Raw genomic sequence first — 27096 nt, 5'->3', positions numbered from 1 at the left:
CAAAGACAGTCACTTTTATTTTTACTTTATTTTACATATATCTTTCCCCACCCCCTCCTCTCCGTTGCATTGTAAAAGTGAAATGAACTAAACATCCCACGCCCGAACTTTATCTATGTTCAATGTTTGTTCGACATCGATTGAATGGTTCAAGAGTTATTAAGTTCTATTTATTTTTATATATATCTCCGCCCCCTCCCCCAATCCTTCTTTTACTGTAAAAGTGAAATGAAGAAAGCATCCCAGGCCCAAACCTTATCTATGTTGAAAATTAGATCGAGAGCGGTAGGGTGGTTCAAGAGTTTAGTTTTAAACATTTTCATATATTTCCTCTTCCCCCTGCCCCTCCCCTAAAATTTATTGTCAAAATAAAATGATAAAACAACCTGCAAGGTTTGAATTTCACATATGTTGAAAATCGGATTGGTTCAAGAGTTTAATTTTTTTTATAGATTTCTCCCCTCCCTTCCCCTAAGTTCTACCGTCAAAGTGATAGAAACACCTAAGGTCCGAACCTCATCTACGTTAATTTTTATTAAAAATCGGTTGGGTGGTAGCGTGGCGAAGTCACAAAGACAGTCACTTTTATTTTTACTTTATTTTACATATATCTTTCCCCACCCCCTCCTCTCCGTTGCATTGTATAAGTGAAATGAACTAAACATCCCACGCCCGAACTTTATCTATGTTCAATGTTTGTTCGACATCGATTGAATGGTTCAAGAGTTGTTAAGTTCTATTTATTTTTATATATCTGTTCCCTCCCCTCCCCATCCCCTTCTTTGTACTGTAAAAGTGAAATGAAGAAAGCATCCCAGGCCCAAACCTTATCTATGTTGAAAATTAGATCGAGAGCGGTAGGGTGGTTCAAGAGTTGTTTTATTCATTTTCATATATTTCCCCTTCCCCTGCCCCTCAACTAAAATATATTGTCAAAATGAAAAGACAAAAAATTTCTCAGGGTAAAATTTCATATATGTTGAAAATTTGATTAAGATCGATCGGTTGGTTGAAAAGTTATTAAATCACAAACATGGTCACTTTTATTTTTATATTTATTATTTTTTATATAATTAGGAGCAAAAAGCTTCAACACGGGCTAACTTTTGTCCACTGCCAATATTGTTAGAAGGGATATTAATAGCAAAAACTGCTAGTCAATGCTGAACCTTGAAACTTCACCCCGAACAGCAAGCCTATTATTGAGAACTACATATGAAACATTTTATCAAATCTTATCTAGCTTTTATCTGGCAAGAAATTATTATATACACTAAAATGCACTATCCTAAAATGTGTATCTAAACATTGCTCTGCGTATCTACGAAGCAATGAAAATTTTTTATCGAAATATTTGGGCAGGAAACTCTAACAGCCAGCCATTTTATTTAAATCGTAATAAACCCTGTAACCGTGCGCTAACATGAAGACAAAACTTGGTCCATTGGTAATGTGTTGGAAGAATGAAAACTCAATGTTCGTAGGTTCGAATTTATCCACTCACCAGAACATTTTATTCTTATGTGTAACGATGAAATAAGAAAGAAAAAATGTATAACCGTTAAGACAAAACTTCAACCAAGTCTGAAGAGAACAATACTAAAATAGTAACACAATGACGTCAACCAAGAATTATTTCATGTAGCGTTTGGACGAAATTACAACTGTCAACAATTGCAAAAGTAAAAACAGGCTGATAGGCGTAATGTAGTCTAGACTTCTGAATGCATTTACTTCCTCAAAACTTCCGTCTCGTCATTGGTATGCCGTTAGTCATGGTAAAACCTTTCAATTGGAAGTGAAATGACAAACTAAAACAGTTTTAAATCAATAAATGTCTATGTGTAAAAGTAGGTGTCTCTTATCTGTAGTTCTGAGTTCCTTTCACTTTGAAGTGACAAATGAGAGAAAAAAGTATGGTGAGCGAAAAAAAAAATCAAATTTGAGATTTCAACGAAATTTACACGTATTATAGCCCCTAATACCGAAAAAGTTATTTTTTGATACATGTCTATCTGTTCGTCCGTCCGTTCGCTACACTTTTCTGTGCACTCGCCTAGAGGCCAACCGTTCAACTTATCTGCACCAAATTTTAGTTTAAGATTTTCATAGTATTTCCTATAGTTTCTTTTATTTCCCTCCTACTCCCAAAACAAGAGTAGTTTCCTGTACGATGAAAATAGAAAAAATATATTTTCTAATAACTGGCTCTAACGATCTTGTTTTCTTTCTTTTTTTATAAATCAATATTTAATTAGCAACCCTATTTTGTGGTATAAGGCATTTATCTGAGAAAAATCTACAAGGGGTAGTTTATACTTAGGGGTGAGTTTTTTCTCAGTGATTTTCTCAAAATGGACTCAAGTGTTTTCGTTCATATTTCATAAATAAGTATTTCATTATTAACTTAACAATATGGCATAAATAACTCGTTTGTCCTAAAAAAAATGCGAGGGGTAGTTTATTCTTGGTGGAGTGTGTTGTCTGGGTGATTTTCTCAAAAATGACTCAAAAGAGTTTATTCGTATTTCAAAAATACATATTTCGTTAATAACCGAACAATATGGCAAAACTCGTTAACTATTAACTTTTAAAAGCTATCTCGTGTCCAAAACATTTGTTACGTCTTCTTTTGGATGTCACAAAGCGCGTCTCGTCTCTTTCTCGAGACATGTCTTATCTCGTGCGCATTCGTTAACACTTGGGAAGGATTATCTTTCTACTCAAAGCATTGTTTTTATAATGGTTGCATATTTATGATAATTGCCGTCAACATAAATTACAGTTCTTTCAGTTGAATTAATTGTTTATTATTATTATTGAAATTAAAATTAAATGGAATATCTAGTTTAACGTTGCACGATTATGCACCTACGCTAAGGGAGAATGATGATGAATGAAATGATGAAATGAAGAAAGTGGGAGGAAAATGGAAAATTCCAAGAAAACCCATACCCATGCACACGGTATTTGTCTACCTCAAATTTCACTTGGCGCGAAGTGGAGTCGAGCCACGGACCCCATGAATGCTCTATTATTATTATTATTATTATTATTATTATTATTATTATTATTATTATTATTATTATTATTAATATAATAATAATAACTAGGAATGCAATGTATATACCCGATTGCAATGAAATGAGCTGAGCGAGCTTAAACTACGTAATCAGGAAGCGTTTTTCGGTGATTATTCCTCGATGGTACATCGGATTTTTTATTTCGACCTATGTTGTCACTCAGCACGACATACTCTATCAGCGTTTGGTTGAGATCGGCCAAACGGTCTAGGAGGAGTTCGCGGACAACCAAACGGCTAACCCGAGTATAAGAGCTTCGCTTCGCTCAGCTCAATAATAATAATAATAATAATAATAATAATAATAATAATAATAATAATAATAATAATAATAATAATAATAATAATTGAAGTGAGTTTAACGAGTTTCAACCGTCCGACTCAACCAATGTTTGGGTGCCTGTTCGTTCGTCTACTCCATGACAACTTTTAATAAAAGACATTTCCTTTTAATGAAACTAGTAAGTGCCTTTTAGCTTTGAGAAGTATGCTTGGAATTTGAAATCTGCAAAATATAAGAGGTAAAATTAACCAAATGGTGCAAGTTTACACTAATGTATACAAAATTTTGCAATATCAATTACGTGAATCTTGTCCCATAAAGAAGCCGAAACCCCTACACCAAAGAGCCCTCCGAGATTTGATAATTGTCCACAAGGACTGAAATTGTCATTTGAAGCCAAGACTTTAATATGAAGCCAATAATTTCTTTAAAATAGACGAAAAATTCGAAAGTTATAAGCATTTTCATATTTTTGCCTTTTCCCATAATGGAGCCGTAGCACACTATACTGACGAGCCCCCCCGACTCCAGGATTTGATCATTCTCTATCGGACTGAAATTGTCATTTGGAACCAACACTTTAATACGAAGCCCAACATTTCTTTAAAATAGACGAAAAATTCGAACGTTATAAACATTTTAATATTTTTGCCTTTTCTCATAAGGGGCCCGTATTAGCCTACACTGAAGAGCCCCACGAGATTTGATCCTTGACCACTGGGACTGAAATTCTCATTTGAAACCAAAACTTTAATATGAAGCAAAAAATTAAACTTTTACATCAATTTAAACTGACTGGGTTCCAGTTCACCCCACTATTATGTTTAGTTTAGTTAAGTGGTAATTTGTGACAGCTTCACATCATCAAAAGAATCTTTCACTACCCCCTTCCCAGAAGTTTGTGCTGGATCCGCCACTGGATTCAATAGACATTTTTCATATTCTTTTTATCACCTTGTTGGGGCTCCCTCGTACAAATAATGAAGCGGTAATATTACAATCAAGGGACGCTATATATTAGGTATTTCTTTAGTTACCTACCACTAACCGCACGGGGCCATCTTTGGTAGAATAAAAAAATGCTACGTGATATTCCAATCGTGAAAGGGGAGAGGATGCTGTAAATATATTTCTTATTCATTTTGTCTACCCTGCTTATGAGAAATTACTTCCTGTTGGAAGGGTACTGAAATGAGAGGGGCAAAATAAAACGCCGTACCTCCTCCTACATGGTTGTTCAAATAATTACTAAAGAAAGCACTTTAGACTAAGATATCTAAGATCTAAACTAAGAAACTAAGATATCCTTACATCATGTAAGGATGGCATATTCAGGATTATTATTATTATTATTATTATTATTATTATTATTATTATTATTATTATTATTATTATTATTATTATTATTATTATTATTATTATTATTATTATATGAATGTTTTTGGAGCACCGAAATTTTGTGAGACGAACAATGGAATGTAGAAATTTAAGATGGGTGGTCATAGGGAGGAAAAACCAGAATTTTTTTCTGTCTGACTCTCTAACGTGAAGATTATGAGCTGATGGCAAGAAGTATCATCATTCTACAATAGGTAGCTTTTACGCTTAATCATTCAAATTGCTACCGGCCTATTTCTAGCAATACATGATGTATCAAGTATTGAATTAGCTTTCAACAGAGTAATTCACATCTGTCGAGATGTAAACTTTGGGTGGCTTTTACGTACTTTGCATGCTAATGGAGCATCTTTTTTCTTCATTTGTCTTTACTTACATGTTGGTCGAGGAATATACTATGGCTCTTACCTTTACCTTCATACTTGAAGAGTAGGAGTTGCCATTTTACTACTAGTGATAGCAACTGCTTTTGTCGGTTATGTCCTACCTTGAGGTCAAATATCTTTTTGAGGAGCAACAGTTATTACCAATCTATTATCAGCTATTCCCTATTTAGGAACAATATTAGTACAATGAATTTGAGGGGGGTTTGCTGTAGATAACGCTACTTTAAATCGATTCTTTGCCTTCCATTTTCTCTTACCTTTTATTGTAGCTGCCATGTCCATGGTACACCTCCTATTTCTCCACCAAACAGGATCTAACAACCCCCTTGGCCTTAACAGAAACCAAGATAAAATTCCCTTCCACCCCTATTTTTCGACTAAGGACACTATTGGATTTTTAACAATAATAACAGCCCTAATATTACTTACCCTTTGAAATCCTTACATACTAGGAGATCCTGAAAATTTCACTCCCGCAAACCCATTAGTCACACCAGTACATATTCAACCAGAATGATACTTCCTATTTGCTTATGCCATTCTTCGTTCCATTCCTAATAAACTTGGAGGGGTTATTGCCTTAGTAATATCAATCCTCATTTTAATAATTATGCCATTTTTTCATACTAGAAAAATACGAGGACTACAATTTTATCCTATTAATCAAATTATATTCTGAATTATAGTTAGCACTGTAATCCTTTTAACTTGAATTGGGGCCCGACCAGTCGAAGATCCTTACATTCTAACAGGCCAAATTCTTACAGTTATCTACTTCGCTTACTTCTTATTTGTTCCATATCTCTCCTCCTTATGAGATTTCTTACTAAATAAAACTTAGTTCTTTGGCTGAGAATAAGCATATGTTTTGAAAACATACAACAGAGCAAAGCTCTAAGAACTTATTCTCAATTTAATACACTTAAATTAAAAGAGAAATAAAAAGAAGCTTTATGCCTCCTAGAAATAAAAGATAATTAAGGGACAAGGGTAAAAAACACTTTCAAGCAAGGTATATTAATTTGTCATACCGAAACCGTGGTAACGTTCCCCGTACCCAAATAAATCCAAAAGAAATAAATACTACCTTACAAAAAAATAAAACAGAAAAAATATCATATCCTAAAACCAAAACTCTAAATAAGGCTCTCATAAACAAAATACTAGCATATTCAGCTATAAAAATAAGAGCAAATCCCCCTGCTCTATACTCAATATTAAACCCAGAGACAAGTTCTGACTCACCTTCTGCAAAATCGAAAGGAGTACGATTAGTTTCAGCTAAACAAGAAGCAAATCAAACTAATGCCAAAGGAAACGTAATTCATAAAAACCATAACTCTTCCTGATAATAACCAAAATTCAGCAATCTATATCTCTCAGCTAAAAATACAAAAGATAACAAAATTAAAGCCAAACTAACCTCATAAGAAATAGTTTGTGCTACTGCTCGGAGACCTCCTAACAAAGAATATGAAGAATTAGAAGATCAACCAGCAATTATTACAGTATACACACCCATACTCGTACAACATAAAAAGAATAATAAACCTAAAGAAAAAGTCAATATAACACTTAAATAAGGAATTCTTAATCATACTAACAAGGATAAAAACAAACTAAAAACAGGAGCTAGATAATAAGGATAATAATTAGATATAGTAGGGAAAACTTGCTCCTTAGTAAACAGCTTAATTGCATCTGCAAAAGGCTGGGGTAAGCCACAAATACCCACCTTATTAGGTCCCCGACGAATTTGAATATATCCTAAAACCTTTCGTTCTAATAAAGTTAGAAATGCAACACCAATTAAAACACAAATAATCAAAATCAAATAAGAAACCACACCTATAATATAATCATAATACATTATTACCTGGACTCAATACATCCATTATTAGATCCTAAATCTAATGCACTTATCTGCCAAAGTAACCCTCATTTACTTTTATTCCCTAAAAATAAATATTACTAGTACTTGGTCCTTTCGTACTAAAATACTATTGTTAATAAAGGATAGAAACCGATCTGGCTTACGCCGATCTGAACTCAGATCATGTAAGATTTCAAAGGTCGAACAGACCTATACACCAAGCTTCTGCACCTAGATAAAATCTTAATCCAACATCGAGGTCGCAATCTCTCTTGTCGATATGAACTCTCAAAAAAAAAAAAAAAAACGCTGTTATCCCTGAGGTAACTTAGTCTAACAATCATTAATAAAGGATCATAAAAATACTTAAAAGTAATTATATAAAAAAGAGTTTATTTTATCTTCTCGTCGCCCCAACGCAACAATTAAATAGCAAATTTATTCATTGTCAACTACAAAAATTACTACCTAAATATAAAGATCTACAGGGTCTTATCGTCCTTTTAAATTATTTAAGCCTTTTCACTCAAAAGTAAAATTCAATATTACGAATAAAGACAGTCTTCCACTCGTCCAACCTTTCATACAAGCCCACAATTAAAGGACTAATGATTATGCTACCTTCGCACGGTCAAGATACCGCGGCCGTTTAAAACCTCACTGGGCAGGTCAGACCTTTTATTTTAACAAAAGGACATGTTTTTGATAAACAGGCGGAGGAAATCTTTGCCGAATTCCTTTAATCATCCTCTCTAATATACTAATAGCACCATTATAAACCGCCTTAACTAATTCAAAGCAAAAGTACAGTAATAAATTAAATGTAGCAAAATATGATAAATAACTCAAATAAGTTATAACAAAATTACAAATGATGGCTACTTCTAAGCCCACATCTTTCATTTAATATAAAACCACATTATAAATAGTACAAGTAAAGAGCAAATCCCCCTTACTATTACTCACGGCAAAACTACAAAAATTAAGTCTACAACAAGTCTAGCCGCGGCTGAATTAAATTCAATTCCTGTACAACCAGATATAATGGAAACCGAAAGGCATCTCACCACTAAAATAAAATTTACAAATAGTATGCTACCTATAATACCATAATATTTTAGCTCTTTCCATTTCGGGAAATAATTATATAATAATATTATTTAGTGTTCCCTGATACAAAAGGTACAACATTTCATATCTTCTTCTCCTCAAATAAAATTTCACTTATTTAAACATTCCCTTACGGTACTAATTAACTATAATATCAACATATTAACTCTATACCCTATACAATAACATCAATTAAAGTTGATTCACTTAATTCCAATAAAAATTAAATTTATATAAATAAGTATATCCTTCAATCAAAATAATCTGAATTGCACAGAAACCTCCTCGATGTAAACGAATAGCTCAACTAACAAACTCTATTTTGTTATCAATTCAATCTAGGCACACCTTCCGGTACACCCACTATGTTACGACTTATCTCACCTAAACAAATGAGAGCGACGGGCGATGTGTACATATCCTAGAGCCCTACTCATAATAGCAATATAACTAATATTACATTCAAATCCACCTTCATTTAAATGATTTCATAATAAAATTCGTATAAACATTCTATTGTAATCCATCTCCTCTTACCAATAAGCTGCACCTTGACCTGAGGTCTTCCTTAATAAAGACAATGAAGGTTTATAACCTCTCCTTAATACCTTCAACTACGGCGGTATACAAACTGCCGACAATAGTAAGTAAAATATATCGTGGATTGTCGATTACGGGACAGATTCCTCTGAATAGTCTAAAATACCGTCAAATCCTTTGAGTTTCAAGAATATAACTACTATTACCCAGGTATTACATTTTACATTAAAAATAATAGGGTATCTAATCCTAGTTTAACAAATAATTTCATAGCTTCAAACATAGAATTCATTATTATTAAATAATAATTTCACCTAAAAATAAAAAGACAAAATCCTATAGCTCAAATTTATAACTACACCTTAACCGTCAATACTCTTCCCTTCGGCCCCCTCGTCTCACCGCGGCAGCTGGCACGAATTTCGCCGGGTCTTACTTAAACCTTAACTGCTTAAAACACTAATTAATAAACAAAACCAAGTACTGCGACCAATTATACTTCATCATTTACCTTTAAGATAAATAATACTTACTCCCTATTCAAAAGATTACATGTACAACTAGATAAACAAGAGAAGAAAAGCCAGGATAATACTTTATTATTAACTTATAACGCTAAAATAAATAATTATTAGTTATGTATTTAATCCAATTGATAAAAATTAGTATTAATTAAAACCTGTCTCCCCCTTGTCTAGGATACAATTTTGTTTTTTTCCCCCCCTCAAACAAAATTGTATCCTATACAAGTATATTTATTCTCTCCTTACACATATGCTGTAAAAACTAGCATATTCTGGATACTTTAAGCTTATTAATATACCTTTAGCCGGTATCTCAGGTTAATTAAGAAGATTTAATAGATTTTCAAGTCTTAATTATTATTAATATATAATATTTCTAAATTTAATTATTATAACACAATACTCGTCTATTTAAATTCTCAAATACTTTTATAAATAATTATTAAATAATAAGATGCCTGATTAAAGGATTATCGTGATAGGATAAATCAAGTATTTCAATATACTCTTATTACACCTAAAAGAATTAAACTTTCACCTTCGATATCAAAAATCAACGTGCATCGTACACTAAAGTGTAGAAAGATAAGCTAAGATAAGCTAGTGGGCTCATACCCCGCATATGAAGATTACTCTTCTTTTTCTAATGCTCACTAACCCTAAAACTCTTTTATTCTCTACAACACTTGTGTTAGGGACCCTTATTTCCTTAACTTCCTCATCATGATTTGGTACTTGAATTGGTCTCGAAATTAATCTCCTATCATTCATCCCCCTAATTTCAAAGACCAACAATCAACGTCACACCGAATCTGCTTTAAAATACTTTTTAGTACAAGCCATTGCAAGATCCTTACTTTTAATAGCAATTATCTTACTTTATATAGGACTGCAAACTACATATTATTTAATCACTATTTCCTTACTTTTTAAAATAGGAGCAGCCCCTCTTCACTTCTGAATGCCCGAAGTAATAGAGGCTATACTATGAATAGACTGCATTATTTTAATAACATGACAAAAACTAGCGCCCCTCGGCCTGTTGTCCTACAGCTTAAATCCTACAAATATAATCTATCTAACCTTAATCTTATCTCTAGTAGTAGGCTCAATCGGAGGTTTAAATCAAACATCACTACGCAAAATTATAGCATTTTCATCCATTAACCACACTGGCTGAATACTCATGGCCCTTCTGCTAAGTGACATAGCATGGTCTCTCTACTTCTTATTCTACACTTTACTTTCAATAATAGCAGTCACCCTTTTCGCAATAAACAAAATATTCCATATTAATCAAACTTTCTCTAATAAAATCATTGTAACAACAAAATTAGCTATCTTTACTAGCCTTTTATCTTTAGGGGGTCTTCCGCCATTTTTAGGATTCTTGCCTAAGTGAATCATCATTATAAAAACTGCTGAACAAATATCATTTATTATTCTCACCCTAATAGTAATAACAGCACTAATTACTCTTTTCTACTATATACGAATTGCCTATGCTGCTTTCATCATTAATCACTATAATCAAACATGAACATCTTTAATGAAAAAAAGCCTAGAAACATCAATTAGATCAATATTTATTATTATTTCATTAAGAGGCATAATTATTTTACCTTTAACTGTCAACATCCTTTAAACAAAGACTTTAAGTTAAAAAAACTAATGGCCTTCAAAGCTATAAATAAAAGGCAACCTTTTAGGTCTTAGTATATATTAACTACTACTCCGGAATTGCAGTCCGACATCATAAATATTGACTATAAAACCTAATAGGAGGTTTATTAACCATAAATAGATTTACAATCTACCACCTAATACTTCGGCCATCCTATTTAATTTTACTTGCAACGATGATTATTTTCTACAAATCATAAAGATATTGGTACAATATATTTGATCTTTGGGGCTTGAGCAGGAATAGTAGGAACATCATTAAGTCTTCTCATTCGAGCAGAACTTGGCCGACCAGGTAGCTTAATTGGTGACGACCAAATTTATAACGTAATTGTTACTGCTCATGCTTTCATTATGATTTTCTTCATAGTTATGCCAATTATAATTGGGGGCTTTGGTAATTGATTAGTCCCTTTAATATTAGGAGCACCTGATATGGCATTCCCTCGCCTAAACAACATAAGATTCTGATTATTACCACCTTCATTAACTCTACTATTAACAGGAAGAATTGTAGAGAGTGGTGCAGGAACCGGATGAACTGTGTACCCCCCTCTTTCCAGTGCCATTGCCCACGCCGGGGCCTCCGTTGACCTTTCTATTTTCTCCCTCCATTTAGCTGGTGTATCCTCAATTCTCGGGGCCGTAAATTTTATTACAACCGTAATTAACATTCGAACTCCTGGAATAACTTTAGAGCGAATGCCATTATTCGTTTGATCTGTAGTAATCACTGCCGTACTACTTCTTCTATCTCTTCCTGTATTAGCAGGAGCTATTACAATACTTCTAACTGACCGGAATCTTAATACTTCCTTTTTTGATCCTTCAGGGGGAGGAGATCCTATTTTATATCAACACCTATTTTGATTCTTTGGTCATCCTGAAGTTTACATTTTAATTCTTCCGGGATTTGGTATAATTTCACATATTGTAACCCAAGAAAGTGGTAAAAAGGAAACATTTGGCGTTTTAGGAATAATTTATGCAATACTGGCAATTGGATTCCTAGGATTTATTGTTTGGGAGGGTACGGACTATTGCGTATTATGTATTTTATAGAAAATGTAGCTGTAAGTATAAATTTAATTTGATTTGGTATTAGAGTTGTGGGTATTTGATCAGTTAGATTGGTATGTTTACGACAAGTTGATGTAAAGTCTTTAATTGCTTATTCTTCTGTCGCCCATATAGGCTTAGTGTTGATAGGCTTACTAACGATGGGACTATGAGGATTTAGAGGTGCTCTTACATTAATAATTGCTCACAGCCTGTGTTCTTCAGGATTATTTTGTCTTGCTAATATTTCTTATGAGCGTTTAGGAAGTCGAAGACTGTTAATTAATCGTGGAATACTATCTTTTATACCAAGTTTAGGGCTGTGATGATTTTTATTAAGAATTGCTAATATAGCTGCACCACCAACATTAAATTTATTAGGAGAAATTAGTTTGTTAAATAGAATTGTTGGCTGATCTTGATTGAGTATGTTAGGGTTAGCCTTGCTTTCTTTTTTTAGAGCTGCTTATAGACTATATTTATATTCATATACCCAACATGGAATACCTTATTCTAATTTATATTCTTGTTGAGGAGGAAGTGTGCGAGAATATTTATTATTGATATTACATTGGTTGCCTTTAAATTTATTAATTTTTTTTGCAGGACCGAGATTCTTATGACTGTAGCTGCTTGAGTAGTTTAGAATAAAATTTTAGTTTGTGGAACTAAAGAAGGTTTAGTTGCCCTTAGGCCATGGTTTGACCTTTTTCAATTTGTATGACTAGATTTGTCTTTTTAAATAGAATAAGTATTCTTTTATTCATAATAGGCTTGAGTTTTTTAATTAATAGATATAGTGTATTTATTGAATGAGAAGTTATTTCTTTTAATAGAAATAAAATTATTATAACTCTTCTATTTGACTGAATATCATTTATGTTTATAAGATTTGTACTTTATATTTCTAGAATAGTAATTTATTACAGTGAACAGTATATGGGATCCGAGCGATATCTTAATCGGTTTATTATGCTCGTATTAATATTTGTTCTTTCAATAGTTTTATTAATTGTTTCCCCTAACTTAATTAGAATCCTACTTGGTTGGGACGGACTAGGGTTAGTATCATACTGTTTAGTAATTTATTATGAAAATGTGCGGTCTTATAATGCAGGTATGTTGACTGCCCTTTCTAATCGTATTGGAGACGTAGCAATTTTATTAGCTATTGCTTGAATATTAAATTATGGAAGTTGAAATTATGTTTTTTACTTGCATAGAGTTTTAAATAAAAATGAGATAGTAATTATTTCTAGTTTGATTATTTTGGCAGCAATAACGAAAAGTGCACAAATCCCTTTTTCTGCGTGATTACCAGCAGCAATAGCTGCTCCTACACCAGTATCAGCATTAGTTCATTCTTCTACACTTGTAACTGCTGGAGTTTATTTGTTAATTCGTTTTAGAGATGTTTTATTGAGTGTTTATATAGGAGATGTATTGCTTTTATTATCAGGATTGACAATATTTATAGCCGGCATCGGTGCTAATTACGAGTATGACTTAAAGAAGATTATTGCTTTATCTACTTTAAGCCAGCTTGGTCTTATAATAATAATTTTGTCTATGGGATTTCCTGTATTAGCTTTTTTTCACTTATTGACACATGCCTTATTTAAGGCATTACTTTTTTTATGTGCAGGAGCAATTATTCATGGTGTGGGCGATACACAAGATATTCGTAGAATAGGAGCACTTGTAAGTCAGATACCACTCACTTTATCTTGTTTAAATGTAGCTAATTTAGCTTTATGTGGGATACCATTTTTAGCTGGATTTTATTCTAAGGACTTAATTTTGGAAATTTCCTCTTTGTCTTTAATTAATGTAGTCAGCTTTTTCTTATTGTTTTTTTTCTACAGGCCTAACTGTATGTTATTCAGTACGTTTAAGATTTTATTTAACGGGAAAGGGCTTTGGAGGTGCTAATATTCATTCTATTAGTGATAATGAAGGTTGAGTGATATGTAAGGGAATATTAGGATTGGTAGTAATGGCGATTTTAGGAGGCGCGACATTGAGTTGACTAATTTTTCCTGGTGTTAATTGTGTTGTTCTACCTTTACATCTAAAAATGGGTGCTCTACTTGTGAGTGTAGTAGGTTTGTGAGTTGGTATTTTATTATCAAGCTATTCTATCGGACAGTCTTTAGTGTGTGTGAAATTTTATTTTAGTTCTACAATAATAGGAAGCATGTGATTTTTACCTTATTTATCAACAAATTATATTATTAAATTACCTTTATATATAGGGGGTGCATATTATAATAACATTGATCAAGGGTGGAGAGAATGTCTTGGTGCTCAAGGGATGTATAGTAGTTTTAAGGACGGTTCAATATTAATTCAACATTCACAAGATAATTTATTTAAAATGTATTTATTAATTTTTTTAATCTTTACAATTTTCCTTTGCTTCTTTATATTTGTGTATTTAGGTAGCTTATACTGAAAGCATAGTATTGAAGATACTAAGAAGAATTATATTCTCTAAATATACTCCCTGAGAAGAGCACTCTCTTTTTTACCCCGAAAAGGTAATGTAATATTTATACTAAGGGGGCTATAATTATTTTATATTAAGAGATGTTAACGGTACAATCCGCTAAAGATAAAGTTAGCAGCTTCTTCTTGATTATTCACATCTCCTTAGTTGGGGTGATGGAATACCCAATAGTATCATTAACAGTGAAATGCCTCTTTTTGGCTTCAACTAACAAGCAGGGGTCAAGAGACCAAAGGTTCAGGTCGAAACTGAGTGCAATTGTTTGCTTCCTACTTATGAGATAAGTTGACAGCAACACCATTTGGATGCAAACCAAATATTATATTTAACTATTATCCCATTTTATTAGTCGGCTCATGTTAGAGATCCTTGATTTCATTCATGATAAAGGCCCACTAAGAGAATTACTAGGAATGTTAATCTAACGAGAGATCAAGATAATGTATTAGTATTGTTAATAGTAATTGTTATTGAAAGTAGAAGGGCAATTTCTACATCAAAGATGAGGAAGATTACAGCAATAAGGAAGAATCGTAATGAGAAAGGAATTCGGGCTGATGATTTAGGGTCGAATCCACATTCAAAGGGAGAATTTTTTTCTCGGTCATTAATAACTTTTTTGGAAAGAAGAGTTGAAATAGCTATAACGATTAAGGAAATAATGATAGTTAATAGACCAGTTGTTAGAACTGTATTAATTGCCTATTTCATTTAAATGATCTTTTTGATTGGAAGTCAAATATACTATATATATTAAATAGGCTAACCTCCTCATCAATAAATAGAAATATAAAGGAATAGTCACACTACATCTACAAAATGTCAGTATCAGGCGGCAGCCTCAAATCCAAAATGGTGCGTAGGAGAAAAATGTGATAAGAGGTGGCGTAATAAACAAGTGGCTAGGAATGTAGAACCAATGATAACGTGAAGACCGTGAAAACCTGTTGCTATAAAGAATGTTGAGCCGTAAACGGCGTCTGCAATAGTGAATGGAGCTTCATAATATTCATATGCTTGTAGTGCGGTAAAATATAAGCCAAGGAGGATTGTAAGTAGTAGACCTTGAGTGGCTTGAGTGTGATTACCTTCTATTAATCTGTGATGAGCCCATGTTACAGTAACTCCTGAGGCGAGTAGGATTGCAGTGTTGAGTAAGGGAATATGTATTGGGTTGAATGGAACGATGCCTGTTGGAGGTCAGAAAGATCCAATTTCTACTGTTGGCGCTAATCTACTATGAAAGAAGGCCCAAAAAAATGAAACGAAAAAGAATACCTCAGAAATAATAAATAGGATTATGCCTCACCGAAGTCCTAATGTGACTTGCATAGTGTGTAATCCTTGATATGTTCCTTCTCGAGTCACATCCCGCCATCATTGAATTATGGTTAATAGTGTAATTAGTATCCCTAGGAAAAATAGGGAAGGGTAATATTGATGAAATCACTTAGTGAGACCTGTGGTTGTAATTAAGGCCCCTAGAGCTCCAGTAAGTGGTCAGGGGCTTTGGTCAACAAGGTGGTAAGGGTGATTTTGTGGAGCTGACATAAGTAACTTCTCTTGAATATAGTGTGACTAGAACGGCGAATACATATGATTGGATTACTGCGACAGCAGATTCTAGTATTAGAAGAGTAATTTGTCCAATTATTAGTAATGAAAGTATGGAAAGAGATAAAGAAGGGCCTGTATTACCTAGTAAGGTTAAGAGGAGATGTCCTGCAATTATATTTGCTATTAATCGAACAGCTAGGGTCCCAGGTCGAATGATGTTACTAATTATTTCAATGCATACTATAAAGGGTATGAGAGGGGCGGGAGTCCCAGAAGGAACGAGATGTGCAAATATATGTTGAGTGTGGTTAATTCAGCCATAGATTATGAAACTTATTCAAAGGGGCAGGGCGAGAGTTAACGTAAAAGTTAGATGTCTAGAGCTGGTAAATACATAAGGGAATAGGCCTATAAAATTATTAAATAGAATGAAGGAGAATAAAGAAATGAATAGGAAGGTTCTTCCCTGATGACTAGTAGGACCAAGAATAGTCTTGAATTCCTTATGAAGGGTTAGGGTAATTTTATTTCATAAAATGTTTGGACGTCCTGGCAGAAATCAAAATGGGATTGGGATAATTAGAAGTCCAATTACTGTTCTAAGTCAATTAAATGACATATTTATAATTGAAGTAGAGGGATCAAATGTTGAAAAAAGATTTGTTATCACTTTCAGTTTATAGTTGTTTTTTTAATGTTAGTGCTATCTAAGGAAGGATGAGGCGTGTTTGAATTAAAATATATAATAGATGCAAATAAGAGGTAGCACAAGGAAAATATAATAAATAGGATGAGTCATTTTAGGGGAGATATTTGTGGAATAGAAAAATACTATTAAGTAGTAATTTAAGCTTGACATGCTTATGTTATAATTTAACTAATTTTTCCATTAGGAGTAATTGTTACTTTACTATTTTTTGGTTTAAGAGACCATTGCTTACTTTCAGCCACCTAATGAAAGTTCTTGTATTATTTTTGTTATTCAGTTAATAAATACTGAATGAGGGCAGGCCTCAACAACAATTGGTATGAAACTATGATTTGCACCACAAATTTCTGAACATTGACCGAAAAATAAGCCTGTGCGTGTAATATTAGCTGCTACTTGATTTAAACGTCCTGAGGTGGCATCTGCTTTAATGCCAAAGGCAGGCATAGCTCATGAGTGAAGAACATCAGCAGCGGTAATTAGAATACGAATGTCAATATTAATAGGTAATACGATGCGATTGTCCACATCTAGAAGACGAAATGAATTAGGACTTATTTCATTGATGGGTACTATGTAAGAGTCAAATTCTGTTAAGGAGAAGTCGGAATATTCATAACTTCAGTATCATTGGTGTCCGATTGTTTTAAGGGTAATTGCTGGCTGGTGAATTTCGTCTAGTAAGTATAAGAGTCGTAAAGATGGGAGGGCGATAAAGATTAGTGTAATAGCAGGCAAAATTGTTCAAATAATTTCTAGGGTTTGGCCTTCTAATAAATTACGGTTAATATATGTATTTGATAGGAGAGAGGCTAGTAGATAGCCTACGAGGACTGTAATTATAGTTACAATGAGTATTGTGTGATCATGAAAAAATACTATTTGTTCTATTACAGGGGACGCTGCATCTTGAAGTCCTAGTTGATTTCAAATGGCCATTTCTAAAGAAGATGTTTATTCTTATGTTTGGGGCTTAGGCCCAATGCACTTATCTGCCACCTTAGAAGTTTGTTAATAAGGGAAGTTCTGCATAACTATGCTCTGCTGGCGGCAAGTTCTGGAATCATTCTAAAGATGTTGTTTGTTGGTCCGAGAAGACTACTGGTCGAGCTCTCGCAAAGGCTTCTCACATAATAATTACAAGTACTAATACGGCGACGAAGGAAAGGAATGAGCCAATACTTGATACTATATTTCATGTAGTGTAGGCATCTGGGTAATCTGAGTACCGGCGAGGTATGCCACTTAAACCTAGGAAATGTTGAGGAAAGAATGTGATGTTTACTCCTATGAATATTACTAGGAATTGAATTTTTAGTCATGTAGGATTTATTGTTGTTCCTCTGAATAGAGGGAATCAATGGATAAGTCCTGCCATGATAGCAAATACAGCACCTATAGATAGTACATAATGAAAATGTGCTACTACATAATAAGTGTCATGGAGAACAATGTCTAAGGATGAATTTGCTAATACAACTCCCGTGAGGCCTCCAACAGTAAATAGGAAAATAAAACCTAAAGTTCATAGGATTGAAGGTGAGTAGGTTATTTGTGCTCCATGGAGAGTGGCAATTCATCTGAATACCTTAATTCCTGTAGGAACAGCAATGATTATTGTGGCAGCAGTAAAATAGGCACGAGTATCAACGTCTATACCAACAGTGAATATATGATGAGCCCAAACAATAAATCCTAGGAATCCAATTGCCAGTATTGCATAAATTATTCCTAAAACGCCAAATGTTTCCTTTTTACCACTTTCTCGGGTTACAATATGTGAAATTATACCAAATCCCGGAAGAATTAAAATGTAAACTTCAGGATGACCAAAGAATCAAAATAGGTGTTGATATAAAATAGGATCTCCTCCCCCTGAAGGATCAAAAAAGGAAGTATTAAGATTCCGGTCAGTTAGAAGTATTGTAATAGCTCCTGCTAATACAGGAAGAGATAGAAGAAGTAGTACGGCAGTGATTACTACAGATCAAACGAATAATGGCATTCGCTCTAAAGTTATTCCAGGAGTTCGTATGTTAATTACGGTTGTAATAAAATTTACGGCCCCGAGAATTGAGGATACACCAGCTAAATGGAGGGAGAAAATAGAAAGGTCAACGGAGGCCCCGGCGTGGGCAATGGCACTGGAAAGAGGGGGGTACACAGTTCATCCGGTTCCTGCACCACTCTCTACAATTCTTCCTGTTAATAGTAGAGTTAATGAAGGTGGTAATAATCAGAATCTTATGTTGTTTAGGCGAGGGAATGTCATATCAGGTGCTCCTAATATTAAAGGGACTAATCAATTACCAAAGCCCCCAATTATAATTGGCATAACTATGAAGAAAATCATAATGAAAGCATGAGCAGTAACAATTACGTTATAAATTTGGTCGTCACCAATTAAGCTACCTGGTCGGCCAAGTTCTGCTCGAATGAGAAGACTTAATGATGTTCCTACTATTCCTGCTCAAGCCCCAAAGATCAAATATATTGTACCAATATCTTTATGATTTGTAGAAAATAATCATCGTTGCAAGTAAAATTAAATAGGATGGCCGAAGTATTAGGTGGTAGATTGTAAATCTATTTATGGTTAATAAACCTCCTATTAGGTTTTATAGTCAATATTTATGATGTCGGACTGCAATTCCGGAGTAGTAGTTAATATATACTAAGACCTAAAAGGTTGCCTTTTATTTATAGCTTTGAAGGCCATTAGTTTTTTTAACTTAAAGTCTTTGTTTAAAGGATGTTGACAGTTAAAGGTAAAATAATTATGCCTCTTAATGAAATAATAATAAATATTGATCTAATTGATGTTTCTAGGCTTTTTTTCATTAAAGATGTTCATGTTTGATTATAGTGATTAATGATGAAAGCAGCATAGGCAATTCGTATATAGTAGAAAAGAGTAATTAGTGCTGTTATTACTATTAGGGTGAGAATAATAAATGATATTTGTTCAGCAGTTTTTATAATGATGATTCACTTAGGCAAGAATCCTAAAAATGGCGGAAGACCCCCTAAAGATAAAAGGCTAGTAAAGATAGCTAATTTTGTTGTTACAATGATTTTATTAGAGAAAGTTTGATTAATATGGAATATTTTGTTTATTGCGAAAAGGGTGACTGCTATTATTGAAAGTAAAGTGTAGAATAAGAAGTAGAGAGACCATGCTATGTCACTTAGCAGAAGGGCCATGAGTATTCAGCCAGTGTGGTTAATGGATGAAAATGCTATAATTTTGCGTAGTGATGTTTGATTTAAACCTCCGATTGAGCCTACTACTAGAGATAAGATTAAGGTTAGATAGATTATATTTGTAGGATTTAAGCTGTAGGACAACAGGCCGAGGGGCGCTAGTTTTTGTCATGTTATTAAAATAATGCAGTCTATTCATAGTATAGCCTCTATTACTTCGGGCATTCAGAAGTGAAGAGGGGCTGCTCCTATTTTAAAAAGTAAGGAAATAGTGATTAAATAATATGTAGTTTGCAGTCCTATATAAAGTAAGATAATTGCTATTAAAAGTAAGGATCTTGCAATGGCTTGTACTAAAAAGTATTTTAAAGCAGATTCGGTGTGACGTTGATTGTTGGTCTTTGAAATTAGGGGGATGAATGATAGGAGATTAATTTCGAGACCAATTCAAGTACCAAATCATGATGAGGAAGTTAAGGAAATAAGGGTCCCTAACACAAGTGTTGTAGAGAATAAAAGAGTTTTAGGGTTAGTGAGCATTAGAAAAAGAAGAGTAATCTTCATATGCGGGGTATGAGCCCACTAGCTTATCTTAGCTTATCTTTCTACACTTTAGTGTACGATGCACGTTGATTTTTGATATCGAAGGTGAAAGTTTAATTCTTTTAGGTGTAATAAGAGTATATTGAAATACTTGATTTATCCTATCACGATAATCCTTTAATCAGGCATCTTATTATTTAATAATTATTTATAAAAGTATTTGAGAATTTAAATAGACGAGTATTGTGTTATAATAATTAAATTTAGAAATATTATATATTAATAATAATTAAGACTTGAAAATCTATTAAATCTTCTTAATTAACCTGAGATACCGGCTAAAGGTATATTAATAAGCTTAAAGTATCCAGAATATGCTAGTTTTTACAGCATATGTGTAAGGAGAGAATAAATATACTTGTATAGGATACAATTTTGTTTGAGGGGGGAAAAAAACAAAATTGTATCCTAGACAAGGGGGAGACAGGTTTTAATTAATACTAATTTTTATCAATTGGATTAAATACATAACTAATAATTATTTATTTTAGCGTTATAAGTTAATAATAAAGTATTATCCTGGCTTTTCTTCTCTTGTTTATCTAGTTGTACATGTAATCTTTTGAATAGGGAGTAAGTATTATTTATCTTAAAGGTAAATGATGAAGTATAATTGGTCGCAGTACTTGGTTTTGTTTATTAATTAGTGTTTTAAGCAGTTAAGGTTTAAGTAAGACCCGGCGAAATTCGTGCCAGCTGCCGCGGTGAGACGAGGGGGCCGAAGGGAAGAGTATTGACGGTTAAGGTGTAGTTATAAATTTGAGCTATAGGATTTTGTCTTTTTATTTTTAGGTGAAATTATTATTTAATAATAATGAATTCTATGTTTGAAGCTATGAAATTATTTGTTAAACTAGGATTAGATACCCTATTATTTTTAATGTAAAATGTAATACCTGGGTAATAGTAGTTATATTCTTGAAACTCAAAGGATTTGACGGTATTTTAGACTATTCAGAGGAATCTGTCCCGTAATCGACAATCCACGATATATTTTACTTACTATTGTCGGCAGTTTGTATACCGCCGTAGTTGAAGGTATTAAGGAGAGGTTATAAACCTTCATTGTCTTTATTAAGGAAGACCTCAGGTCAAGGTGCAGCTTATTGGTAAGAGGAGATGGATTACAATAGAATGTTTATACGAATTTTATTATGAAATCATTTAAATGAAGGTGGATTTGAATGTAATATTAGTTATATTGCTATTATGAGTAGGGCTCTAGGATATGTACACATCGCCCGTCGCTCTCATTTGTTTAGGTGAGATAAGTCGTAACATAGTGGGTGTACCGGAAGGTGTGCCTAGATTGAATTGATAACAAAATAGAGTTTGTTAGTTGAGCTATTCGTTTACATCGAGGAGGTTTCTGTGCAATTCAGATTATTTTGATTGAAGGATATACTTATTTATATAAATTTAATTTTTATTGGAATTAAGTGAATCAACTTTAATTGATGTTATTGTATAGGGTATAGAGTTAATATGTTGATATTATAGTTAATTAGTACCGTAAGGGAATGTTTAAATAAGTGAAATTTTATTTGAGGAGAAGAAGATATGAAATGTTGTACCTTTTGTATCAGGGAACACTAAATAATATTATTATATAATTATTTCCCGAAATGGAAAGAGCTAAAATATTATGGTATTATAGGTAGCATACTATTTGTAAATTTTATTTTAGTGGTGAGATGCCTTTCGGTTTCCATTATATCTGGTTGTACAGGAATTGAATTTAATTCAGCCGCGGCTAGACTTGTTGTAGACTTAATTTTTGTAGTTTTGCCGTGAGTAATAGTAAGGGGGATTTGCTCTTTACTTGTACTATTTATAATGTGGTTTTATATTAAATGAAAGATGTGGGCTTAGAAGTAGCCATCATTTGTAATTTTGTTATAACTTATTTGAGTTATTTATCATATTTTGCTACATTTAATTTATTACTGTACTTTTGCTTTGAATTAGTTAAGGCGGTTTATAATGGTGCTATTAGTATATTAGAGAGGATGATTAAAGGAATTCGGCAAAGATTTCCTCCGCCTGTTTATCAAAAACATGTCCTTTTGTTAAAATAAAAGGTCTGACCTGCCCAGTGAGGTTTTAAACGGCCGCGGTATCTTGACCGTGCGAAGGTAGCATAATCATTAGTCCTTTAATTGTGGGCTTGTATGAAAGGTTGGACGAGTGGAAGACTGTCTTTATTCGTAATATTGAATTTTACTTTTGAGTGAAAAGGCTTAAATAATTTAAAAGGACGATAAGACCCTGTAGATCTTTATATTTAGGTAGTAATTTTTGTAGTTGACAATGAATAAATTTGCTATTTAATTGTTGCGTTGGGGCGACGAGAAGATAAAATAAACTCTTTTTTATATAATTACTTTTAAGTATTTTTATGATCCTTTATTAATGATTGTTAGACTAAGTTACCTCAGGGATAACAGCGTTTTTTTTTTTTTGAGAGTTCATATCGACAAGAGAGATTGCGACCTCGATGTTGGATTAAGATTTTATCTAGGTGCAGAAGCTTGGTGTATAGGTCTGTTCGACCTTTGAAATCTTACATGATCTGAGTTCAGATCGGCGTAAGCCAGATCGGTTTCTATCCTTTATTAACAATAGTATTTTAGTACGAAAGGACCAAGTACTAGTAATATTTATTTTTAGGGAATAAAAGTAAATGAGGGTTACTTTGGCAGATAAGTGCATTAGATTTAGGATCTAATAATGGATGTATTGAGTCCAGGTAATAATGTATTATGATTATATTATAGGTGTGGTTTCTTATTTGATTTTGATTATTTGTGTTTTAATTGGTGTTGCATTTCTAACTTTATTAGAACGAAAGGTTTTAGGATATATTCAAATTCGTCGGGGACCTAATAAGGTGGGTATTTGTGGCTTACCCCAGCCTTTTGCAGATGCAATTAAGCTGTTTACTAAGGAGCAAGTTTTCCCTACTATATCTAATTATTATCCTTATTATCTAGCTCCTGTTTTTAGTTTGTTTTTATCCTTGTTAGTATGATTAAGAATTCCTTATTTAAGTGTTATATTGACTTTTTCTTTAGGTTTATTATTCTTTTTATGTTGTACGAGTATGGGTGTGTATACTGTAATAATTGCTGGTTGATCTTCTAATTCTTCATATTCTTTGTTAGGAGGTCTCCGAGCAGTAGCACAAACTATTTCTTATGAGGTTAGTTTGGCTTTAATTTTGTTATCTTTTGTATTTTTAGCTGAGAGATATAGATTGCTGAATTTTGGTTATTATCAGGAAGAGTTATGGTTTTTATGAATTACGTTTCCTTTGGCATTAGTTTGATTTGCTTCTTGTTTAGCTGAAACTAATCGTACTCCTTTCGATTTTGCAGAAGGTGAGTCAGAACTTGTCTCTGGGTTTAATATTGAGTATAGAGCAGGGGGATTTGCTCTTATTTTTATAGCTGAATATGCTAGTATTTTGTTTATGAGAGCCTTATTTAGAGTTTTGGTTTTAGGATATGATATTTTTTCTGTTTTATTTTTTTGTAAGGTAGTATTTATTTCTTTTGGATTTATTTGGGTACGGGGAACGTTACCACGGTTTCGGTATGACAAATTAATATACCTTGCTTGAAAGTGTTTTTTACCCTTGTCCCTTAATTATCTTTTATTTCTAGGAGGCATAAAGCTTCTTTTTATTTCTCTTTTAATTTAAGTGTATTAAATTGAGAATAAGTTCTTAGAGCTTTGCTCTGTTGTATGTTTTCAAAACATATGCTTATTCTCAGCCAAAGAACTAAGTTTTATTTAGTAAGAAATCTCATAAGGAGGAGAGATATGGAACAAATAAGAAGTAAGCGAAGTAGATAACTGTAAGAATTTGGCCTGTGTAAGAATGTAAGGATCTTCGACTGGTCGGGCCCCAATTCAAGTTAAAAGGATTACAGTGCTAACTATAATTCAGAATATAATTTGATTAATAGGATAAAATTGTAGTCCTCGTATTTTTCTAGTATGAAAAAATGGCATAATTATTAAAATGAGGATTGATATTACTAAGGCAATAACCCCTCCAAGTTTATTAGGAATGGAACGAAGAATGGCATAAGCAAATAGGAAGTATCATTCTGGTTGAATATGTACTGGTGTGACTAATGGGTTTGCGGGAGTGAAATTTTCAGGATCTCCTAGTATGTAAGGATTTCAAAGGGTAAGTAATATTAGGGCTGTTATTATTGTTAAAAATCCAATAGTGTCCTTAGTCGAAAAATAGGGGTGGAAGGGAATTTTATCTTGGTTTCTGTTAAGGCCAAGGGGGTTGTTAGATCCTGTTTGGTGGAGAAATAGGAGGTGTACCATGGACATGGCAGCTACAATAAAAGGTAAGAGAAAATGGAAGGCAAAGAATCGATTTAAAGTAGCGTTATCTACAGCAAACCCCCCTCAAATTCATTGTACTAATATTGTTCCTAAATAGGGAATAGCTGATAATAGATTGGTAATAACTGTTGCTCCTCAAAAAGATATTTGACCTCAAGGTAGGACATAACCGACAAAAGCAGTTGCTATCACTAGTAGTAAAATGGCAACTCCTACTCTTCAAGTATGAAGGTAAAGGTAAGAGCCATAGTATATTCCTCGACCAACATGTAAGTAAAGACAAATGAAGAAAAAAGATGCTCCATTAGCATGCAAAGTACGTAAAAGCCACCCAAAGTTTACATCTCGACAGATGTGAATTACTCTGTTGAAAGCTAATTCAATACTTGATACATCATGTATTGCTAGAAATAGGCCGGTAGCAATTTGAATGATTAAGCGTAAAAGCTACCTATTGTAGAATGATGATACTTCTTGCCATCAGCTCATAATCTTCACGTTAGAGAGTCAGACAGAAAAAAATTCTGGTTTTTCCTCCCTATGACCACCCATCTTAAACCTCTACATTCCATTGTTCGTCTCACAAAATTTCGGTGCTCCAAAAACATTCATATAATAATAATAATAATAATAATAATAATAATAATAATAATAATAATAATAATAATAATAATCCTGAATATGCCATCCTTACATGATGTAAGGATATCTTAGTTTCTTAGTTTAGATCTTAGATATCTTAGTCTAAAGTGCTTTCTTTAGTAATTATTTGAACAACCATGTAGGAGGAGGTACGGCGTTTTATTTTGCCCCTCTCATTTCAGTACCCTTCCAACAGGAAGTAATTTCTCATAAGCAGGGTAGACAAAATGAATAAGAAATATATTTACAGCATCCTCTCCCCTTTCACGATTGGAATATCACGTAGCATTTTTTTATTCTACCAAAGATGGCCCTGTGCGGTTAGTGGTAGGTAACTAAAGAAATACCTAATATATAGCGTCCCTTGATTGTAATATTACCGCTTCATTATTTGTACGAGGGAGCCCCAACAAGGTGATAAAAAGAATATGAAAAATGTCTATTGAATCCAGTGGCGGATCCAGCACAAACTTCTGGGAAGGGGGTAGTGAAAGATTCTTTTGATGATGTGAAGCTGTCACAAATTACCACTTAACTAAACTAAACATAATAGTGGGGTGAACTGGAACCCAGTCAGTTTAAATTGATGTAAAAGTTTAATTTTTTGCTTCATATTAAAGTTTTGGTTTCAAATGAGAATTTCAGTCCCAGTGGTCAAGGATCAAATCTCGTGGGGCTCTTCAGTGTAGGCTAATACGGGCCCCTTATGAGAAAAGGCAAAAATATTAAAATGTTTATAACGTTCGAATTTTTCGTCTATTTTAAAGAAATGTTGGGCTTCGTATTAAAGTGTTGGTTCCAAATGACAATTTCAGTCCGATAGAGAATGATCAAATCCTGGAGTCGGGGGGGCTCGTCAGTATAGTGTGCTACGGCTCCATTATGGGAAAAGGCAAAAATATGAAAATGCTTATAACTTTCGAATTTTTCGTCTATTTTAAAGAAATTATTGGCTTCATATTAAAGTCTTGGCTTCAAATGACAATTTCAGTCCTTGTGGACAATTATCAAATCTCGGAGGGCTCTTTGGTGTAGGGGTTTCGGCTTCTTTATGGGACAAGATTCACGTAATTGATATTGCAAAATTTTGTATACATTAGTGTAAACTTGCACCATTTGGTTAATTTTACCTCTTATATTTTGCAGATTTCAAATTCCAAGCATACTTCTCAAAGCTAAAAGGCACTTACTAGTTTCATTAAAAGGAAATGTCTTTTATTAAAAGTTGTCATGGAGTAGACGAACGAACAGGCACCCAAACATTGGTTGAGTCGGACGGTTGAAACTCGTTAAGCTCACTTCAATTATTATTATTATTATTATTATTATTATTATTATTATTATTATTATTATTATTATTATTATTATTATTATTATTGAGCTGAGCGAAGCGAAGCTCTTATACTCGGGTTAGCCGTTTGGTTGTCCGCGAACTCCTCCTAGACCGTTTGGCCGATCTCAACCAAACGCTGATAGAGTATGTCGTGCTGAGTGACAACATAGGTCGAAATAAAAAATCCGATGTACCATCGAGGAATAATCACCGAAAAACGCTTCCTGATTACG

General features: G+C 33.3%; 2 long non-coding RNA genes and 1 pseudogene across 2 annotated transcripts; 2 read left to right on the top strand and 1 right to left on the bottom strand.

The window, feature by feature from the left end:
• Positions 1-8452: 8452 nt before the first annotated feature.
• LOC145683836 (uncharacterized) lies at positions 8453-21536 on the bottom strand. The gene is made up of 2 exons (XR_014131192.1): positions 21417-21536; positions 8453-8740 (listed from the first exon to the last, which is right to left on the bottom strand). It is a non-coding gene; the product is annotated as an uncharacterized LOC145683836 (long non-coding RNA).
• Positions 8763-21846, top strand: LOC145683835 (uncharacterized). Its single transcript, XR_014131191.1, has 2 exons — positions 8763-8882; positions 21559-21846. It is a non-coding gene; the product is annotated as an uncharacterized LOC145683835 (long non-coding RNA).
• On the top strand, positions 12746-14374 carry LOC145683834 (NADH-ubiquinone oxidoreductase chain 5 pseudogene; annotated as a pseudogene).
• Positions 21847-27096: the final 5250 nt, after the last annotated feature.

This window comes from Thermobia domestica, chromosome 4 (assembly GCF_964235325.1).
Source record: "Thermobia domestica chromosome 4, izTheDome1.hap1.1, whole genome shotgun sequence".
NCBI classification, from domain to species: domain Eukaryota; kingdom Metazoa; phylum Arthropoda; class Insecta; order Zygentoma; family Lepismatidae; genus Thermobia; species Thermobia domestica.
Note: the sequence above shows the minus strand (reverse complement) of the source record. Positions and strands in the feature narration are given on the sequence as shown.